The 22,442-nt window shown below is 42.2% G+C and overlaps 1 long non-coding RNA gene across 1 annotated transcript; it reads right to left on the bottom strand.

The window, feature by feature from the left end:
* Positions 1-1,552: 1,552 nt before the first annotated feature.
* Positions 1,553-2,469, bottom strand: LOC110679107. The gene is made up of 2 exons (XR_002502213.1): positions 2,070-2,469; positions 1,553-2,015 (listed from the first exon to the last, which is right to left on the bottom strand). It is a non-coding gene; the product is annotated as an uncharacterized LOC110679107 (long non-coding RNA).
* Positions 2,470-22,442: the final 19,973 nt, after the last annotated feature.

Below are 22,442 nucleotides of genomic sequence, written 5' to 3'. Positions count from 1 at the left end.
GCGATATTCTTGACACTGTTATGAAAATGTTGACAGCAGACAGGCGTGACTTTAGAACACTGTGAATAAAGCTTAGTGACATTTGAACACACGTAGACTAGCATACGCTCGTCATACACAGTTTGTTTATGTTTTCCTCAAAGAAACTTGCACACGCTTTCCAGACTCATCAAAATGCATATGGAAATATTACCTAGTTTGAAAAATTTATACACGGATTCTGGGTGTTTTTCGAGACAGAGTGCATATTGTTTTCCTCTAAGGTTCACAACTACATCTACACTAGGGCACCCATACCATCGGGCGTGAAAACCACTATGTCAGACGTGTGAGCAGTTGCGATGTTTTTAATGTTTTAGATCGCTGGGCCGAGGGATCCATCATCGGTAAGATCGACACTGTTCCTTGAAAACGGATTATTTGACTTGATCGATTTCTCTGCATTGTTGCGCTCTACAATTTCTCTTCATCGATCCTCTCTTCTGTGAAAAGAAAAATGATACAGGCGTATCTACAGTGATCGATTTCTCTTCGTCGATTTTCTCTTTTGGTTAGTGCATGAAATCCAATCGATTTTCGAATCATATTACGATGCAACACGATGAAAGACGATGAATACTTCCCACTGAACCCAAAATAGCAGGCAAAAACAGTTTCCCGGCCAAGTAATTCTGGAGCTTGATTCAAAAAGGTCGAATGTTACATTTTTGACTATCTGAGATAACTCACCACGAAGTTTTTCAAACGAAATTCAGTTCCTATTTTAAACAAAAAGCTAAAAAGTACATAATATGCGTATCAAGACACAAAAACGTAATCCCTTCTATTAAACCATTGAACAAAATGATAAAAATACACTATTTTTTTTTATTTACGTGCATAAAAAAGTTTTCCGTCTATCTGAGATTGTTTGAAGTTCATTCGACCTAATCGATGCGACCTAACGCTTGTCACCATTGCACATCGTACGGGCACGTTCAGACGTTTGACATCTGAAAATGTCCATACGTCAAAATACGATCGGACTGAATGATGGCCAGTGAAGCACATACGACCCACCGGCCACCGTTGTATTCTCATCTCAATATAATAGTGAATTTCTCCGATTAATTTGCAGTTAGCACAACGCATTTCGCTTTTGCCATGTTAAACGTTTGCTGTTCGCCTTGTGGAACGCTACTATGTCGAATTCGCGCACCATACATCGAAGTCTGCCAGTTACTGCACCAACTCCATGGAGTAGTTGTGGATCCATCGAGGGAGGATCTTTTGGGGGACATCAAAAGTTATGCATCGTTGATATCCGCTCGATTAGAAACCGAAAGAAAAATGAATCCCTCATGAACGATGAGACCAAACAGCCAAACCTCCATGAGTCGATACCGAATCGTGAAACCACAAGAATCATGGTTACTATGATGGTTCCTTCAAACAGCTTCCCATAGAATACCACTGCTCCATGAGTCTATTGTTCTTTCAATATCGACTTACAGAGGTTTGACTGCAAGCTTTCGGAATATGAAACAGAAAATAGAAGAGACTATCGGCCCTCTAGAAATAAGTTAACACATTTCAAAAAATAGTTTTTGATAATAAATCTTCGAGCTGTTTAGTAGTTAGTAAACAAAAACCGAATTTAGTACAACAGTCAACTCTCCATAACTCGTTTTTATGGACTCGGTTTCAAGGCCTGGGCTATCGTCTGACGAAGCTGGTGATTCAACGAATGAAGACGTGTCAGGAAAGACGAAGGGATTGATTGGCATGGGAAGAATGATCCATTGATGTTTCCAGGTGCCAAGCCGGTGCGGACCGATTTTGCCATGGAATACACTGATTCGCTTGAAGGTTGGATGGCGAATGGATGCTCATTCTCATCCATGGAATCGATCCCGATGCTGTTTCTCCACTGGAACCATCAAGTGAAGAGATAACAAAGCTGCGATCTGGCGGGTCTTCAGTTGAGGTCTTTCCATAGGCAAACCAAACGGTTTGTTTTCGGAGAATCGCAGCATCTGTAAAAGAAACATTATTACACTGAAACAATGTTTTATCTATGAGAAACTTACCAAGCAATGAATGGGTGGATTAACATGGTGCAAAAAAACTGTTAAACGAGGCAGAATCAATATTACAGGTGCGTCGTATAAACTTTTCCATTTATTTTGACAGCTGTCGCTCATGGGACCTTTGTCGACAAAAGGTCGAATACACGATTTTTCGGGTTTAGTCATTTTTGCTACTTTCGACCTTATGCGCAATAGGACGAATGAACAAATTTGCACTGTTTCTAGTTTTCGTTAATTACGTCGAAGTGTTAACTTTTAATTTATTTTTGAAGAAATATCATATCGAAATGATATTTTAACCACATATTAAGCTGAGTAGAATCTACCTAATGGTGAAATTAGCATGATTTATTTACTTTTGTTACTTACGACCTTTTCAAATCGAGCTCCAGAATTAACTGAAGGGGAAATCGATCACTGCAGTTACGCCCTTATGATACTGAACGCGAGAGATATAATATTTATTATTTTTATTCTGACACAGATTTAATTTGTATGAAACACAGATTTTCTTTCAACAATTTTTTGTATGGAAACAGATTAGTTGTATGTGACACAAATTTTATAACCTGCTGGATACAAATTTTCTATCCAATCATCTGGCAGCTCTGCAATTCTCGCGCGGCTTCAAAATGTTTTTATTTCAGTTTACGCGTGTTCTGCTAGACGACGATCCAAGCAATCGATTTCGTTTTCGGGCGGCTCCTGTGCAGTGTTCATAAATATATATATTTTTCTTTAACGATTTGTGCGTGCAATGGGCAGAATCCGGAAGCCTAGAGTGGTTTTATATCAGCCATCAATGGGAAAAGTTTGAAAGTGACATGTGGCTGCAGTCGAGGATGGCATATCAAACAGGTGAACTCGTTTCATGCTTTTGTTTTGAATCAGGAAAAGTCAGTAAGTAGGTATTAGTATGGACCAAAAAAAACAATAAAATAATTAATAAAAAATTAATAATAAAATAAAAAAAAAAAATTTCTGGCTTACGCAGCCCACATACGCTCAAACGGTTTGACGAACATTGGCTCCACCCCCAAGTTAGTCCAACCGATTTATGTTGATGCATTCGCTTGACCGACTGTTTAAGTTTGTTACGGCAAATCTAGTAAGGGGTCATCCAAATATGACGTCCATCATTAGGGTGGGACTGTGAAAGTGTGATAGTGCATGTATTAGGTATTGGAAAAAGCGTGACAGAGGGGGGAGGGGGGTCTAGAAATCCCGAAAAACGATGGACGTCATATTTGAATCTTCCCTAAATCCAGCTTTTTAAAAGCGCTAATTGAGCTCTCGCCGAGCGGTGTCACGAACACGTGCACAAAATTTAATTTGCTGGTTGAAAATACTTCCGTTTGATTTTGCTGGGAACAGCTGATCTTTGTTTATATTTTCAACCAGCAATCTTAAAGTAGTGTTGGTGACATGTAACGTGTATGTACATGAGCGCAGAAACCACTATCGCTGCCGCAAATAAGCTCGTTTTCTGGTAGGGGCCCATTCATAAATTTCATAACGCTGAAGGGGGTGGGTGGGTGTCCTTGAGATTTTACAGCTCATACAAAATTTGAAAAATATCCATACAAAATGCGTAACAAGGGGGTGGGTGGGTATCAAAAATGAGCATTTTTGCCGTTATGAAATATATGAATAAACCCTTAAGGAAGAGCAGAACTTTCAACCTTTATTAAAGTACTTAAAGTACCGGAAGAAATAAATATTGATGAGGAATTCTAGTTATAATTCGCACGAAGTATTCCAACAAAACTCTGAAATTATGAGGGCTATTATGCATCCGAGTAATCGCTGCAACGTCGCTCAACTGTCGCGTCGCTGAACTGTTGAGCGCTTTGCAGTTTAGTGCTCCAGCGACGCATTGAAATAGCCTGTTTCGCTCGAGTACTAACATGAAAAGGTCGCCAGCGACCAACGACGTTTCGGTCGCGAGAAGTAGTTGAGCGAAGTTTGTGTTCGTTCTGGCTTTTGTCTGCGCTTACAATATATTCTGAGCAGTCATTCATGGGCCTATTCACAAATTTCATAACGCTGAAGGGGGTGGGTGGGTGTCCGTTAGATGTTACAGATCATACAAAATTTGAAAAACATTCATACAAAATGCGTTACAAGGGGATGGGTGGGTGTCAAAAATGGTCATTTTTGGCGTTATGAAATTTGCGAATGAACCCCATCCATATGGGAGTGGCTATGGGATTTTATTTTTTTTTTCAAACATTCTATCCAGAATCTTTTAGTGGTTTCCTCTAGTTATTCGGGTTTAAAGTTTTGTGGTTATACTGAAGTTTTGAGGTTATACTGAAAATTCCACCAAAAATTCTTCCTGAGATTCTACCAGGAATGTTATTAATAATTCCTTTAGAAATTTATCTACAGATGTTGCGAACATTATAAGCTTCGAAAATATTTTTACTTGGGTACCGCAGGCACCCGACGCCGAACTTGTCGTCGCAGCCACATGAGCAGGTTGCCGTAGCAACGGCGCACTCGCGATCGTGGCAAACGGGAAAAAATCAAACTGAATACCAGAAGTGAAAAAAAATGTCCGAGAAGAAGGAAGCATCTTTGTGAATTGTAAAACGTTTAAAGTATTTTAATAAAATTAGTTTTGGTCAGTTTAAATGAGTTTTAGTTCTATATCCGCCAACATTCCAAACAATTTTTTTTTTTATTTTTTTTAAGGCACTCCGTGCTTGTGGCCACTACTGTGCCGGAATCATTTGATCTGTACCTTCTTTACCGATACAGATCTATTTTTAACTTATCTATATTTACATCTACTTTTCACTCTCTCCTACTCTTTTACTCTCACACGGAGCAGGTAGGAGAGAGCTCTGTTGTTAGTGAGGCTAGCTGCCTGCGAAGAGGGTCAGTTTGTCTCAGTCACCATCTGATACTGATGGAGGATGGATGTGCTTTCCAAAGCACGATCCTCCGTGAGGCGTCTTCTGGTGGCTGGACGGGTTTTTTGTGGAGGGGCTGGGAATTGAACCCATGATCTTCCGCATATGAAGCGGAAGCGTAACCTCAAGGCTACAGGGAACAAACAATTTTGTGGTTTAGTTATTCGAATCGGATTGAATGATTTGTTCCGTGAAAGTGTTTCGCTTGAGTCACGTGTTTGAAGTGCTGCATAAAGTGGAACCTGGCAGGAGCCAAATCTGGTGCTCCTCTCCCCCAAAAAGCAGTTACTTCAGTCCGTCTACAGGTGAGCCAACTGTCGGTCGATTCCGAACGAGCCACGCTGTAACATTTGGTTCTTCTGTCCGTCTACAGGTGAGCCAACTGTCGGTCGATTCAGAACGAGCCACGCTGTAACATTTGGTCCTTCGAATGCCTACGAACGGTCTATATGGAACCACAGGTACGTCGCTCTGAAAGAACGGATAAAGGTGTAGCTCCTAAGCGTTTAGATAATTACGAAGTAGAATTTCCGCCAAATCCCAATTGCGGTCTAAGAGATCGCGGACCTCACGGAGCAGCAACACTGACAGCCAACTTAAGCTTCTGAATCTGGAGGAGCAAAACGAGGAGGCTAAATTGCAAGTGTCCATCGAACGCGACAGGATCGTTGCTGAGAGGCAATTAGCCGAGCTGCAAATCCAACATGACCTGGCACTGAAGACCGAGCAAAGGAAAACGGATTTCCTGAAGCGACAACGAGAGCGTCAGTTGAAGAAGTTTGAGCTGTAGTCCGGTTCAAGTCGTGGGTCTACTACTACGAGCAGATCAAGTGCGTGTACCAGTACGTCGAAACGCGTTGTAGATTGGCTTGCCGATACGGAAAAGGTAAGACCAACTAGCATGTTAGTTGAATCGTCGCCCTGGATGGTTCGTCAATTTTCGCGCGATTCAGTCACGCCGGTGCAATAATCTGATACGACTGAACAAAGCGCTCCATGGAAAGGGGCGAAAAACCGTGGAATTGTTGCTTTCATCTCCTAAGAATGTGGAGCAGATTCTGCGAATGCTGAAGTCAAACTTTGGTCGAACTGAGTGGGTCGTTGTAAACCGACTGTAGACACTGAGAAACCTGGATTACGTGTACGCTTGCAAGGTTTGTTACATCTGTCTGAAGTCGGACCATGCACGAAAGAACTGCAAAGCTGATAGAAAGTGCTCCATCTGGTTCGACACTTTCTCTCGTTGGTTGGAGGATGAGATGAACAACCAACTTGCGAGTCTAAATCATGTTTTCAATGTCAAGAAACCCAGCTATCAGCAGAAGCAGAAGCCGATGGTTCTGAACGTCAACCGTCGCGACGACGAAGCAACGAAGAAGTGTCCCCTGTGCTCGGCAAGTTCTCACTCTGGCCTGGAGAAGTGCGTGCAATTCCGGAAATTATCGGTTGGTCAACGTCGTTCGGCAGCAAACTCTTGCAAGGTTTGTTACATCTGTCTGAAGTCGGACCATGCACGAAAGAACTGCAAAGCTGATAGAAAGTGCTCCATCTGCAACAAGAATCATCACGAACTGGTCCATTCCGAGGATCTAACAAGGAATTCTGTATTCAACCGTCCGGACGTGCAAAACAATCGCGAGAATGTTTGCAACGTCAACGGTGGAAACATGAACACGCTGCTTCGAGTAGGAAAGGTGAGAATCCATGGTCCACGAGGAGTCGAAGAAGTCTTTGCGCTATTTGATGGAGGTTCGTCGCTGTCGATGATGGATGCTGCCGTTGCTGAAAGCATCGGACTGCGAGGACCGATCGCCCCCGTGAGCTATCGTTGGAAGAAAGGTATTCTACATAAGGAGGAGCAGTCAATGATGCTGTTGTTCCGCATTTCTGGACCTTCGGAGCAAGCAAAACTGTACGAAGTGAGCAACATCCAAACAGTTGAGAATATCGCACTGCCAGCTGTAAAATTCGATATGACGAAGGTAAGGCAGCTATATCCTATGCTGGATGAGAACAAGCTAGCGGCGATTCAAGATGCATGTCCCTGTATGCTGATTGGATCGAACAACGCGGGTCTGATTGTGCCTCTGAAGATGGTGCAATACTCGCTTGACGGCTTGCAGCTGACTCGATGCCATCTAGGATGGACAATCCACGGAGTAGTCGACCCGACTATTGTAGGATCGAGCAACCATCACGCATTCCTGTGCTCTGACAACGATGATAGCGAGCTTACTGATCTTGTGAAGCAGATGTACAAGGTTGAAGACTTCCGGATTTCTGGCCAGTCGGTGAAAATAGCCGACAAAGTCAACGTGCATTAGACATCATGCACCGTTCGATTAGACTAAGAACGTTTTGAGGTTGGTCAGATTTACAAATACAACAACTTCGTGTCCCCGGATAGCAAATCTCAAGCCTTGAGGCGTCTCCAAATCATCGAGAAAAATATGGACTCCAATCCTGAGTTTGCTGATCGTTACTGTGCGAGGATTCAGGATTATGTCGATAGGGGATACGCTAGACAGTTAGAGCTAGAGGAGCTAGCTGAAACACCGAACATCTGGTACCTGCCTCACTTCAGCGTGGCGACCGATGAAAAGTTTCATGGACGCCAAAGCAAAGTCGCACGGGTTTTATCTGAACGATTAGCTACTGAAGGATCCGGATTTCGTTCCTCCGTTGACTGCGATCCTGATACAGGCCCCAATGAAGAAAATTGCCTTCGTAACGGACACAGTTCGCGCTCAACTTCCAAGCAGAGCAGTCGTGTTTTTTGCTGGAAGTCACACGCAAGCCTTTGATATTTTTTTTTTCTTTTTTTCGGATTGCATCCACAAAGTTTGTTTCGCGTTTTCTTTTCGTCGCTAAGTATCGCGGGTGTCGCCGCGATGAGTACTCGACGCGAAAACACGTTTCGCATTGATTATGCAAACGTGCCAAAGAAGCCATCTTTTGAGGAGCTTCATGATTTCGTTGGTTCTGCATTAGGCCTCCAATACGAGCAAGTTGTTCGACTTCAGCCGAGTAGATCGCTCGGATGCGCTTTTGTGAAGGTCGTCGACCTAGAGCTGGCACAAAAAATTGTAGCCGAGCATGACAACAAGCACGAAACAGTAGTGGATGGCAAGGTCTACAAGCTACGAATTACGCTAGAGGACGGGGCAGTAGATTGTAAATCTCACCGACCTGTCCGAGGACGTCTCAAATGAGAAAATCGTTGAATTTCTCAGCTCGTACGGTGAAGTTCTCTCCGTTACCGAGCAGGTATGGGATAGTAAATACCGATTCGCTGGTCTGCCGACTGGTACTCGGATCGCACGAATGTTGCTCAAACGCAACATCGAGAGCTACGTCACCATCGATGGGCAAACCACGAATGTGACGTTTTTCGGGCAGCTTCAAACGTGTCGGTACTGTACAGAATTTGTACACAACGGCATTTCTTGTGTACAAAACAAGAAGCTGCTCGTTCAAAAAACCTATGCTAATGTGGCCAAACAAACTGGAACTAGCCCAACCACCACAAAGCCCAGCGCAACGAAAAGTAAGCCGTCGTTTGCAAAGCTGTTTGGACCGACGCCCAAAGAAGCAAACCAACAGGAATCGAACAAAAGCGTGAAAGCGATCGACACTACGATCCTTGCTCCGAAGAAACATGCACCCAACCCCAGCAGTGATCCACCACCGAACGTCCAACCACCAGCAAAAGCCGAACAAAATAGTAGCCTCATGCCCCCACCGTTTCTTCCCCAAAATCTGCATTCAGCCACCCGAATGTGCACACGTCAATCGTCCGATGGAAATGAAACCGACAGCTCAGCAGCATCGATAAGCAGCAAGCGCCGAGGAGGTCGTCCGCCTGGAAAAAAATTTCGGCACCACCACGGCGACGATACGAATGAGGAGATAGAAATTCAGAACTAATGGCCCATCACAGCTACAACATCGCTTCGATTAACATCAACACGATCACGAACCCGACCAAAATAAATGCCCTACGAACTTTCCTACGGACCATGGAGATCGATATTGCCTTTTTGCAGGAAGTGGAGAGTGAGCAACTAGTTTTACCTGGCTATAGCGTAGTATGCAATGTAGACCACACTCGGAGAGGGACGGCAATAGCGCTGAAGGAACATATGCAATTTTCTAACGTCGAGAAGAGTTTAGACGGGAGAATAACCGCTCTTAGAGTTAAAAACACGACACTCTGCAATGTGTACGCGCCATCCGGCACAGCATTCCGTGCGGAGAGGGAGAGGTTCTATAACAACACGCTTGCATACTACCTTCGTCACCGGACAGATCATACTCTGATAGCAGGTGATTTTAATTGCGTGATACGACAACGCGATGCAACAGGGCACAACCACAGTCCCGCTCTTCTAGCAACGGTGCAACAACTCCAACTCCTCGACGTTTGGGAAACGGTCTGTCCAAACGTGCCTGGGCATACGTATATTACGCACCATTCATTATCCCGTCTTGATCGAATGTACGTTAGCCAGAGCCTTCGTAACCATCTGAGAACAGCTAATACACATGTCTGCTCTTTTTCGGACCACAAAGCGGTGACAGCGCGTATATGCCTCCCACAGCTTGGTCGAGAATCTGGTCGCGGCTTTTGGGCCCTCCGGCCGCACGTGTTGTCTGCGGAACACATAGAAGAATTCCAGCTACGCTGGCAATATTGGACCCGTCAGCGGCGAAATTATCAGTCATGGATGCAGTGGTGGATATCCTGGGCTAAACCAAAAATAAAGTCATTTTTCCGTTGGAAATCAAAAGCCGCGTACACCGATTTCCACCACGAGCACCAACGGCTCTACACAGAACTTCGTCAAGCATACGACAGATATTACGAGAACCCCGCGATGCTGTCAACCATCAACCGTGTGAAAGCCAAAATGCTTACTCTCCAGCGCAATTTCACCCAATCATTTATGCGCGTCAATGAGTCATACGTTGCCGGAGAGCCGATCTCGACGTTCCAGCTGGGCGAACGGCGCAGAAAAAACACAACTATCACTCAGCTGCGTGATGAAAACAACCATCTCATCGACGACACAGAAGCGATAGAACAGCATATGCTTGGATACTATCGTACGCTGTATGCGGCTGATCCAACGGAGGGAGAAATAGCTGACGCATTTCAGTGTCCAAGGATGATTCCGGAAAACGATGCCACGAACCAAAACAGTATGAATGAAATTACTCCGGCAGATATCTTTGCAGCAATCAAGTCCAGCAGTCCAAATAAATCCCCAGGTGGTGACTCTCTTCCACGTGAGTTTTACCTCAAAACATTTGATGTTATATGGAGAGAAATCACGCTGGTCCTAAACGAAGCGCTCGCAGGAAATTTCCCTGCCGATTTTGTCGATGGAGTTATTGTACTGGTGAAAAAGAAGGGAAACGATCAGACAGCCCATTCGTATAGGCCGATATCATTGCTAAATTGTGACTACAAAATCTTCTCCCGTATTTTGAAGCAGCGTCTCGACAATGTAATGCGTACACATCGTGTGATAAGCGATAGCCAAAAATGCTCGAATGCCGATCGAAATATATTTCAAGCCACCCTGGCTTTAAAGGACCGTATTTCACGATTGAAAAAGTGTAAACAACGAGGCCTGCTAGCGTCGTTCGATCTTCGGCATGCCTTCGATCTCGTTAATCGTGCGTTCCTGTTTCGCAACATGTGCTCGCTCGGGATCAACCCGAGCCTCGTTTCGGCTGCTCAACAAGATAGGAGACATGTCATCATCGCGCCTACTCGTAAACGGGCGTCTATCGGAAGCATTTCCTATCGAGAGATCGGTTCGCAGGGGGACCCCCTCTCTATGCATCTCTTTGTCCTTTATCTTCAACCACTAATCAAACGGCTGGAGCAAGTTGGTGGACCCGATCTGATAGTAGCGTACGCCGATGATATTTCGGTTATATCCACATGCAGAGAAAGACTGGAACGAATACGAGAGACATTCCACTCTTTCGAACGTGTGTCTGGTGCGAGACTGAGCTTGGAAAAATCTTCATCTGTTTCTGTGGGCTACACTGATGTCATGCCACTCACTGTACCGTGGCTCCGATGCGAGAACACCGTGCGTATATTGGGGATTACGTTCGCCAACTCCGTTCGGTTAATGACCAAATTGAACTGGGACGACCTCGTCAGCAAATTTTCTCGGATTATCTATCTTCACTCATTACGTACTCTCACTCTCCATCAGAAGGTAATACTTTTGAATACATATATCACGTCGAAGATATGGTATCTCGCTTCGGTACTCACTTCATCTGCCGTACACAATGCAAAATTAACTGCAACTATGGGTACGTTCTTGTGGCGAGGCATATCTGCGAGAATCCCGATGCAGCAACTTGCGCGAAGCAAAGAAACTGGTGGATTGAAACTCCATCTTCCTGCATTTAAATGCAAAGCTTTACTCCTGAATCGACATGCTTGTGAAATAGAATCCATGCCATTCTATAAATCCTTCGTCAATCAAGACATTCCAAACCCACCCGCTGATTGTCCATGCTTGAAATTGATCCTCTCTAATTTCCCAACTCTCCCTCCTGCAGTTCAAGAAAATCCCTCCGCTAAAAGCATTCACAATGTATACATAACGCAAACAGAAGAGCCAAAAGTGTCCAGAGAATATCCAGCAGTACAGTGGAGTAAAATTTGGAAAAACATAGCATTGCGCCAGCTGACCTCATCCGAGCGGAGTACTCTCTATTTGTTGATAAACGCAAAACTTGAGCATCGGACTTTGATGTATCGTATGAACAGGGCAGACAGTGAAATCTGCCTACACTGTAATGGTGCACGCGAAACACTTAAACACAAGTTGAGTGAATGTGCACGTGTATACGCTGCATGGGACCTGTTTCAGCATATTATAATAAGCTTTTACTCTTAGTACAAATAAACTAATTTTACAAAAAAAAAAAAAAAAAAAAAAAAAAAAAAAAAAAAAAAAAAAAAAAAAAAAAAAAAAAAAAAAACACTCGCAAGGTTTGTTAGATCTGTCTGAAGTCGGACCATGCACGAAAGAACTGCAAAGCTGATAGAAAGTGCTCCATCTGGTTCGACACTTTCTCTCGTTGGTTGGAGGATGAGATGAACAACCAACTTGCGAGTCTAAATCATGTTTTCAATGTCAAGAAACCCAGCTATCAGCAGAAGCAGAATCCGATGGTTCTGAACGTCAACCGTCGCGACGACGAAGCAACGAAGAAGTGTCCCCTGTGCTCGGCAAGTTCTCACTCTGGCCTGGAGAAGTGCGTGCAATTCCGGAAATTATCGGTTGGTCAACGTCGTTCGGCAGCAAACTCTTGCAAGGTTTGTTACATCTGTCTGAAGTCGGACCATGCACGAAAGAACTGCAAAGCTGATAGAAAGTGCTCCATCTGCAACAAGAATCATCACGAACTGGTCCATTCCGAGGATCTAACAAGGAATTCTGTATTCAACCGTCCGGACGTGCAAAACAATCGCGAGAATGTTTGCAACGTCAACGGTGGAAACATGAACACGCTGCTTCGAGTAGGAAAGGTGAGAATCCATGGTCCACGAGGAGTCGAAGAAGTCTTTGCGCTATTTGATGGAGGTTCGTCGCTGTCGATGATGGATGCTGCCGTTGCTGAAAGCATCGGACTGCGAGGACCGATCGCCCCCGTGAGCTATCGTTGGAAGGATGGTATTCTACATAAGGAGGAGCAGTCAATGATGCTGTTGTTCCGCATTTCTGGACCTTCGGAGCAAGCAAAACTGTACGAAGTGAGCAACATCCAAACAGTTGAGAATATCGCACTGCCAGCTGTAAAATTCGATATGACGAAGGTAAGGCAGCTATATCCTATGCTGGATGAGAACAAGCTAGCGGCGATTCAAGATGCATGTCCCTGTATGCTGATTGGATCGAACAACGCGGGTCTGATTGTGCCTCTGAAGATGGTGCAATACTCGCTTGACGGCTTGCAGCTGACTCGATGCCATCTAGGATGGACAATCCACGGAGTAGTCGACCCGACTATTGTAGGATCGAGCAACCATCACGCATTCCTGTGCTCCGACAACGATGATAGCGAGCTTACTGATCTTGTGAAGCAGATGTACAAGGTTGAAGACTTCCGGATTTCTGGCCAGTCGGTGAAAATAGCCGACAAAGTCAACGTGCATTAGACATCATGCACCGTTCGATTAGACTAAGAACGTTTTGAGGTTGGTCAGATTTACAAATACAACAACTTCGTGTTCCCGGATAGCAAACCTCAAGCCTTGAGGCGTCTCCAAATCATCGAGAAAAATATGGACTCCAATCCTGAGTTTGCTGATCGTTACTGTGCGAGGATTCAGGATTATGTCGATAGGGGATACGCTAGACAGTTAGAGCTAGAGGAGCTAGCTGAAACACCGAACATCTGGTACCTGCCTCACTTCAGCGTGGCGACCGATGAAAAGTTTCATGGACGCCAAAGCAAAGTCGCACGGGTTTTATCTGAACGATTAGCTACTGAAGGATCCGGATTTCGTTCCTCCGTTGACTGCGATCCTGATACAGGCCCCAATGAAGAAAATTGCCTTCGTAACGGACATAAGGGAAATATTCCATCAAGTTCTCATTCGTAGAGAAGATCAAGATTCCCAACGTTTCTTGTGGCGCGGTATGAACCGTACGGATCCTCCCAACGTGTACGTGATGCAAGTGATGATATTCGGTGCTGTTTCATCTCCATCAATGGCACAGTTCATCAAAACTTCAATGCGAAGGAGCTGGACGAAAAATATCCCGGCGTTGAACGAGCTGTCGTCAAGCAGCATTACGTCGATGATTATTTCGACAGCGCAGATACCGAGGAAGCCGCCATCGAACTGGTTCAACGTGTGATCGAGGTGCACGATAAGGGTGGATTCAAATTGGTGAAGTTTTCGTCCAATTCGAAAGCTGTGTTGGATTCTCTCGATGCTGAAATTGTAGCGGAGATGCAGAGTGATGTCCGTGTGCTCGGAATCAGGTGGGACCTGCAGTCCGATGAGTTTGTATTTCCACTTAACTTCCCAAAACTGGACCAGCGATTCCGATCTGGCGAAGCGGTGCCAACGAAGCAAGAACTGTTGAAGTTTATGATGGGCATCTTTGATCCGCTGTGTTTGCTCAGTCCAATTACGATTCAGCTGAAACTCATATTTCTGTGACGTCTACAGTCTGGATGGGACGACGAAATTCCTGAGGGTCTGGTGCTACGATGGATGGAATGGCTAAACGAAACCGCAAGACTGGAAGAAAATCGATTGCCAAGGTATTACTACCCAGCGATACCATCGTTTGGCGATGTCAAACTACACGCGAGTGATAAGGCTTATGCTTGCGTGATCTACATGGTTCACCGTCGGAAGGGCAAATCACACGTTGCCCTAGTATATGCGAAATCAAGAGTAGCGCCCCTGAAGTCACAGACTGTTCCGCGGCTAGAGCTACAAGGATGTGTCCTAGCAAGCCAGATGATAAGTGTGCTTCAATCGGAGATGATGGTAGACATTACCAAGGTGTACTTTTGGACCGATTCGAAGATCTGTCTAGGCTGGCTGAGCTCGAACCTGAAGCTGACGGCGTACGTCGGTGCTCGAGTGATGGAGATGAAAGAGAATGGTCATGGAGTTGAGTTGTGGCACTGGATTCCGTCGCAGCTGAACGTTGCTGACTTGGCAACGAAGTTTTCAAAATTTAGCAACATGCAGGAATGGTTGCAAGGTCCAGATTTCCTCTACCGTGATAATGCTCACTGGCCGGTTGATGAATCGCTACAGATGTCCTCTGCGGAGTTAGCGAATTTTCATAGCTAGCTAGAGTGCAAGGATATACCCATGGCCGATCCACTGAGTTGCACAGCGTTCGAAGAGAAAATGCTTGATCTTCCTGACATTGCCAGATTCTCTGACTTCAACCGGCTGATCAAATCAACTGCGTACTTTCTGAAAATCAGAAAGCTGTTAGTATTTCTGAAACACGATAAACCTAAGCGACTGACGATAACTGTACGAGACATGGAAGATGCTAGAAGAGCTTGGTATGAGAAAGTACAGTCAGAGATCGCGGGGCACCCGCGATCGTAGCCAGCGGGAAAAAAATCAAACTGAAAACCATAAGTGAAAAAATTGTCCGAGAAGAACGAAGCATCTTTGTGAATTGTAAAACGTTTTAAGTATTTTAATAAAATTAGTTTTAGTCAGTTTAAATGAGTTTTTAGTTCTATATATCCGCCAACATTCCAAATAATTTGGTGGTCTATAAGCATTCCCAGATATATGCGGATCGTTTTTGGCGTAGGTGGGTAGCAGCATATCGTCCACAGCTGATCCGGAGTCGCAAGTGGCCCGACAATAGGATGTACCATGAATTTAAGGTTGGTGATTTGGTGATGTTGATACCTAGACGAGACTTTGCATCGTGGCAACTGGCCAAAAGGCGTAGTAGAGCGAGTTTACCGGGGCCCTGATGACAAGATAAGAACAGTGGACGTCCGAACATCGAAGTCAACGTACAAGCGACCGGTCAGCAAGATTGTATTGTTGAATCCCATCAGCTCGAAGTCTGGCCCGGAGAATGTTTCGAACATTATAAGCATCGAAAATATTTTTACCGCAGGCACCCGACGCCGAACTTGTCGTCGCAGCCACATGAGCAGGTTGCCGTGGCAACGGCGCACCCGCGATCGTAGCAAGCGAGAAAAAAAACATACTGAAACCATAAGTGAAAAAATTGTCCGAGAAGAAGGAAGCATCTTTGTGAATTGTCAAACGTTTTAAGTATTTTAATAAAATTAGTTCTAGACATTTTAAATGAGTTTTTAGTTCTATATCCGCCAACATTCCAAATAATTTGGTGGTTTAGTTATTCGAATCGGATTGAGCGATTTGTTCCGTGGAAGTGTTTCGCTTGAGTCACGTGTTTGAAGTGTTGCATATAGTGAAACCTGGCTGTAGCCAAAACTGGTGCTCCTCTCCCCCAAAAAACAGTTACCTCAGTCCGTCTACAGGTGAGCCAACTGTCGGTCGATTCCGAACGAGCCACGCTGTAACATTTGGTCCTTCTTTCCGTCTACAGGTGAGCCAACTGTCGGTCGATTGGCCACGCTGTAATATTTGGTCCTTCTGTCCGTCTACAGGTGAGCCAACTGTCGGTCGATTCAGAACGAGCCACGCTGTAACAACAGATTTAATAAGAAATTCCAACGGGGAAAATCCTTCCTTCAGGCATACCTTCAGGTGGCATTCTTTCAGAAATTCCTTCAAAGGTTCCTCTACAAATCTTCCACTGATTCCTTCAAAGATCAATCCCAAAAAAATCCTCAAGTAGTTTCTTCAGTCATTTTTCAGGGCTTACTCCAAGGCTGCCTCCTAGAATTCCTCCATATATTGCTATAAAAATTTCTTCAGGGATTCCGCTAGAAATTAGTTCCAAGGCTTCCATCACGCGTTACCCAGGAATCACATCACGAATTATTTCACATACTTCTCAAGGGATTCTTCAAGAAATTCAAACTCTTCTATTTTCCTATGCTGGGAAAAGTGGTCCAAAATTTTGCCTGTGGCCGGAGTTGTTCCGGTGCCCTCCTGGGTCAAGTCGGGTAAAAAAATTATCAACTTCCTTTCCTGCACAGTTTTTTAATACTAAACTGTCATTTAACTACTCAAGTTTAGTAGGAACAGTCAATCGTGCAACATGAAAGATATTCAAGTGATTTAAGGAGTCACTTTCATGGAACTTTCCTTGATAAACTGAAATATGCCTTCCGGAACATCCATAAAAGTGGTCAAATCGTTAAAAATGACTTGGAAAGCCGCGGTTTTTTTTCAATCTCACTAATTTTTAACATACATGGACATAAACAATGTTTTGAGTGCATAAGACCCTGTATGGCTCACCGAAAGATCCGGAATATCCGGAAAAGTGGTCAAATCGTTAAAAATTTGTAATCATTTGTAATTATTCAATTATGAAATGGTGATCATAACATTTTGTTAACAAATCCAAGAGATGTTTATTTTATTCTCCCCAAATGAAAACAAAGTAACTCATTTTCTTCGTAAATCAAAGAATAAGTGCTTTGAAGACATAAACTGGATTCATTGCAATGCCGCACTTTTATTCACATTTTTGCACTTATGAGGCCGCACTTTGCAGTCCAGTAGTGAAAGAAATACACTTAATGTTTACTTGTTTTTTAATTATGAATCGTGGTCTACGGCTAACCAGCCGAGTGGAAGTTTAACAACTACCGAAAAGCTGAACATTACATATAATTTGCAATTGGATTAGATGACAAATTGATGTGAAGATTTGCGAAAAAGTTATTAGTTTTCTCAGTGAGAATCGAACTCACGACTCCCTGATCTCTAGTTAGGGCGCGTTACCCCTACGCCATGAGAGGACTCATGAACGCAGAAGTTAACCTGAATTCGATTTCATCTCAATAATCACGTGGTCCTTTTTCGCAAAGTGCACCTCTTTCGGAAGAATTAGATGCCCATCCAAACACAAGGCTTTCTATTTATATCCAATGCCTAGCCCGAGGGCGCATTATTTTTTAGGTAATGGAATAGCACACAACACGAGCCACAACACAACACTAATGTTTGTTTTAGATCCTGGCACTTAGATTCTCATGATTGTAAAAAATAAAAGCTGAAACGAAACATCAGTGAGAAAGTTTCACCATGTCATACGCTTGTTTTCAAAAATGTACATCAACTTAATGAATAAGAACTGCGTTCTAGTAGAATAATAGAAGTATAAGAAGTAGAACGCTAGTGGCGCTGTTGTCACAAAACAGAATTATTATATTATTACTTCTTATTGAAGTTTTTGAATGTTTACGTAGTGCCATGTTGTAGGGAACGTTGTATTTTGGGTGAAAAATTGATTTGACACTTTGACTCCAGCTTTTTAAAACCGCTAATGGCTGCTGAAAACAGGCTTGTTTTCTGGTAGGGATCGGTCAATTTGACGTTTGGCTTGGGTCGTTTATATGGAACGGACCCAAGCCAAACGTCAAATTGACCGATCCCTACCAGAAAGCGAGCACATTTGCGGCAGCCATTATCGCTCTTAAAAAGCTGGATAGACCCGGTACTCAAGCTATCAGCGCGTGGCAAATAGATGTTGGTCTCACGAACTGTAGCGACATTAGCAGGCTATGGCTATGCTTCTACTAGTAGAATTGATCGGAAAACAGTTCAAACTAGTGTCGTCAATTACTCAAAAAAAAAAAAAACGGGAGTGCTTAGAAAAAATGAGATTTAAAAGCCATCAACAGGCAGCATAATTTTTTGGTTACAAAACAATATTACAGTCGCGATGACTTTTTTTGTTTTTCGATAGTTTTGTACTATTTTTTCACCAGTTCTAAATATTGTTTTTTTTATATTGAAATCTGTGTCGATTTTGATAATTGATTACTTGGTTTTGAAAATATTCCGGAATTGTATGGAGGGCCTACGTTCCCTATATAAAATTTCTTTGGTCGCCATTTTGTATTTAGTTAGTTTATCAAAAAATAAAAATAAAATATGGGCTAAATAATGTCAGGTGGCAATGAGTTTCTCTCAAAAATCGGTTTTCGAAATTTTCAAGAAATTTATACGGTCAGAGCGAAACCAAATACAGTAGGGAATCGATCGTTGAAGCTCCGCTCAATGGAATGACTGGATAATTGGGTATTCGCTTGTTGAAGAAAAAATCCAACTAAAAAGCACTCGAATGGCAGAATGTCAATGTAGTTGTGGTCCGACCAGCGAATCCCCGCTGTACATAAATTCTCATTACTCAAAAATGATTGCACCTTTGCTTCACTATTTCACAACATGCTCTCATCACACTTTTGTTTTGAAAAACGCGTGAACGAACACGATAAAAATAGGTATGCGTTGATCTGTAAAGTCTGGCTGGATTTGGAAATAATAAGATACATAAATCATATTCTGATATTTTTTTTGTTATATACCTCTAGTCGGGTTAACTCGTTGCAGTACTCGATTTTTACAGTACTCGACATTATTATTTAACTCGGCAAGCCTTGTTGGATAAATGTACGACTCTTTCTGTAAAAATCATCATTCTGCAACTTGTTATGTTAACATGCTTTATTCAAAGCTTCAACATTATATAGAGCACTTTTGCTAAAGTGAACTAAATTCTAGACTAAATTGTATTCTCAAGACCTTTCCGTCGAGTGTCAGATTGGGTTATCTTTTTCATGACGAATAGGTAGGGCCGGATCTTATTCTAGTCACTTTTGATTCACTTCGGCTGTGGGGTTTTTGAAAGATACTGAGCCCATATTTGTCTACAATGTGCGTCGCATTGAAATGTTTCTTAATATTAGGCGTACCAAGCTCAATTTGCTATTGAAAATTCAGAAAAAAAAATACCGAACAGGAAGATCGAACCTAATTGTGTATTATAGGAAATTTTCCGGAAACATTTCTTTAAGATTTTTTTTGAAATGTCGCGTCACGTATATTCTAAATGGAAGTTTTTGTAAGGAGTCTTCCAAAAACATTCCGAAAATACATATTCTTATTTTAAAATTTTGCCTAATATTTGTTCAATTGCTTTTCTCTAAATTTTTTATAGGAAATTCTCCAGTAATTACTCGACGAGTTCCACAGAGAATTCTGAAGGTTTTTCTTCTCTGAACCTCTGGGAAGAGGAATCTCTCTATGGAATTGCAGCAGAATTGTATGCTAGATAGTCGACAAAGAATCATAAAAATATGTTTGATAAAACTTCTGCGAAGAATAACCACTACACAATTTACGGATGCTTAAAATGTATCCTGAATATCTTCCATAAAATTGCATAAAGAATTTCGCCCGGATTATTTATAATAATAGATCTCGTTTTCAACTGAAATTTAATAAATGCAATTGAATGGCTTAACAGTAAAGAAGCGAAGAAAGAAAGCGAATAATCCAACAAGTACAATAATAACGTTTCCATATATAATCGAATTACCAAAAAGATAAAAAAAAAAACAGATGGGGTACAGAGACTGCAATTAAAAGCGCACTCTGCCGAAGTCATAATAGAAACTCTCAAAAACAGGAATAGTCTCCCATCGATAGTGAGGCCCCTGCGAATGCTGCACAAATTTCAAATATCTCGCGTTCAGTATCATAAGGGCGTAACTGCAATGATCGATTTCTCTTCATCGATTTTCTCTTTAGTTAATTGCTCGGCCGGGCGACTGCTTTTGATCGCTTTTTTCAAGTCAGTAGAAAGTACTCATTGCCCTTCGTCATGTTACATCGAAAAATGTTAACAAAATCGATTGAATTTCCTGTACTAGTCCAAAGAGAAAATCGACGAAGAGAAATCGATCAATGCAGATACGCCTGTATGATACTAAACGCGAGATATCATACAACCAAGTACCTAGCTCAACTCAAACATCATCCACAAGAGACATGGAAAACGGCCAAAGACGCGGTTGTGGGGTAGGTACTTGCAGGGTGGTGGGGTTTCGCTGGGACCGATGCGAAGTATTGCGGCACAAGCACGAGAATCTCTTTTGAAACGTGATGCTGTTTAGGGAAAGAGCGGCACAATGCCCCGTCTCAGTAAATAACCTGTTTCTAAGTTTTGTATGATTCATACTTGTGTATAATTCTATTTTACTAGTTTATTCTTCTGACCACAGCTTTCAGTATTGTATAATCACAATTTGAAAAATTATTCAATTTAAATTGAAAAAAAAGTGGTATCACTAAATTTTTAAGACTTTATATGTGCGACTTGCAAATCGGTCTAATTGGAGAATCAAACTGGACAATTTTTAGACATTATTTATCAGATTTACCATCGTTCAACAGTTCCTTCGAAGGTTTACAAAGGTTGTAGTAAGATGCATCCGAAATTTTTCATGGAAATTCCTATGGAAACTGAAGTTTTAACATCCATTTCTCTGTTTATGTTTAGTGAAATCTTTGATTCCGCGGTAAAGTTTATCAACTACATATTTTGAAAAATAAAAGGCTTCATTCCCCCAGGAAGCGTTTTGAGGAATGCTCCCCTATGTACCCAAACCTAACGAGGAACACAGAGAAACAGAGCAAGATAAATAATCTGCCAAAAGACATGCAGTTGTTTCGAAACATAAACTTGGGTACATAGGTTAGAAGTGAGATGAATACTTCCAGTGCATATAGCTGGGTGTTGCAATACCGATAGCATCCAATGATGTTTGGTACATATCTGCTACTATTGAAGCTATTGTGCATTGATACTTAGATTAATCCATTTAGAATATTAAGAAAAAGAAGACAAATTTATCATTTGATTTTCATTGCAAATTTGCGCTAATTTATTACTTGATAAGGTGGACTTTTTCTCAACGTTTTAAAGTCTGGTAACTGGAGACTGAAGAGTAGCCCGGAGAAGTAAGGCAGCCCGAAGCCTCCCTCTGGTTGACGAAAACAATCAAAATGAGCTTTTTTGATACGATGGTTAATATTTTGCTTGAATGTTGTAAAGATTATCTCCAGCATTCATAAATTTAGTGATGAATAGGCTTGTTAGATAATTCTTGGAGCTCAACAAACAAAATATATATTAGGTAGATGAAAAACGGAATTTAGTACTATATCATTTAATTCCACTAGAGTTTGTATCCTTTGACAGATACGCGTATTTCGACCTCAACTGTAAGGCCGTCTTCAGTGTGCTAGACTCGACTCGAGTATAGTACTAAATTCGATTTTTCATCTACTTATAGGTATTCCACTACACAACTCGAAGATTGATTAAAAAATATTTTTCTACATAGGATCTCACCACAAATAATACAATACACATTTCGCGCCAGCTCGAAAAGATGTTGGCAGCACCCTCACATATTTCAATGAAATATGTGAGGGTGTGTAGGCCTTGACTAAGTAAGCCACTTTGCACACTTTTTTCCAAAATTCATCTTGACTATCATTTGAGATGGGCCAAACATTTTTGCCCGATTTTTCAAAATAATGTAATCGAAAAATGATAACTCTTACGAAAAAGTGTTGTACGGATGACTTGCAGATAACTGTCTAAATTTTTAAGTAAAAAAACCTGAAAAAAATCAGAAAAAAATTGTCGATTTGAGAAAAAGGTCGTTTTTTTATTCTAACGAAATTTTGTTTCAAATTAGGTTGTTATATATACTACCAACCGTCGCGAGATGGGCACTTTTAAATAAAAATGTCACAAACAAACTTTTTCTTGTCTTAAATATTTGTTTCTAGTGTTTCATTTTTAAATAAAACTAAACTAGTGAAAGTCCCAATTATCTCAGATTAATGAAGTTCAATAAGCGAATCAATTTGGTCTAATAAGTGAAACTGCGAAGAGTGGATGAGGTTACTGATCTCGGAGTGGTTCTGGATCCTAAATTGATGTTCAAC

The sequence above is a fragment of the Aedes aegypti genome, chromosome 3 (assembly GCF_002204515.2).
Source record: "Aedes aegypti strain LVP_AGWG chromosome 3, AaegL5.0 Primary Assembly, whole genome shotgun sequence".
NCBI classification, from domain to species: Eukaryota; Metazoa; Arthropoda; class Insecta; order Diptera; family Culicidae; genus Aedes; species Aedes aegypti.
This window is presented reverse-complemented; position numbering and strand designations above follow the sequence as displayed.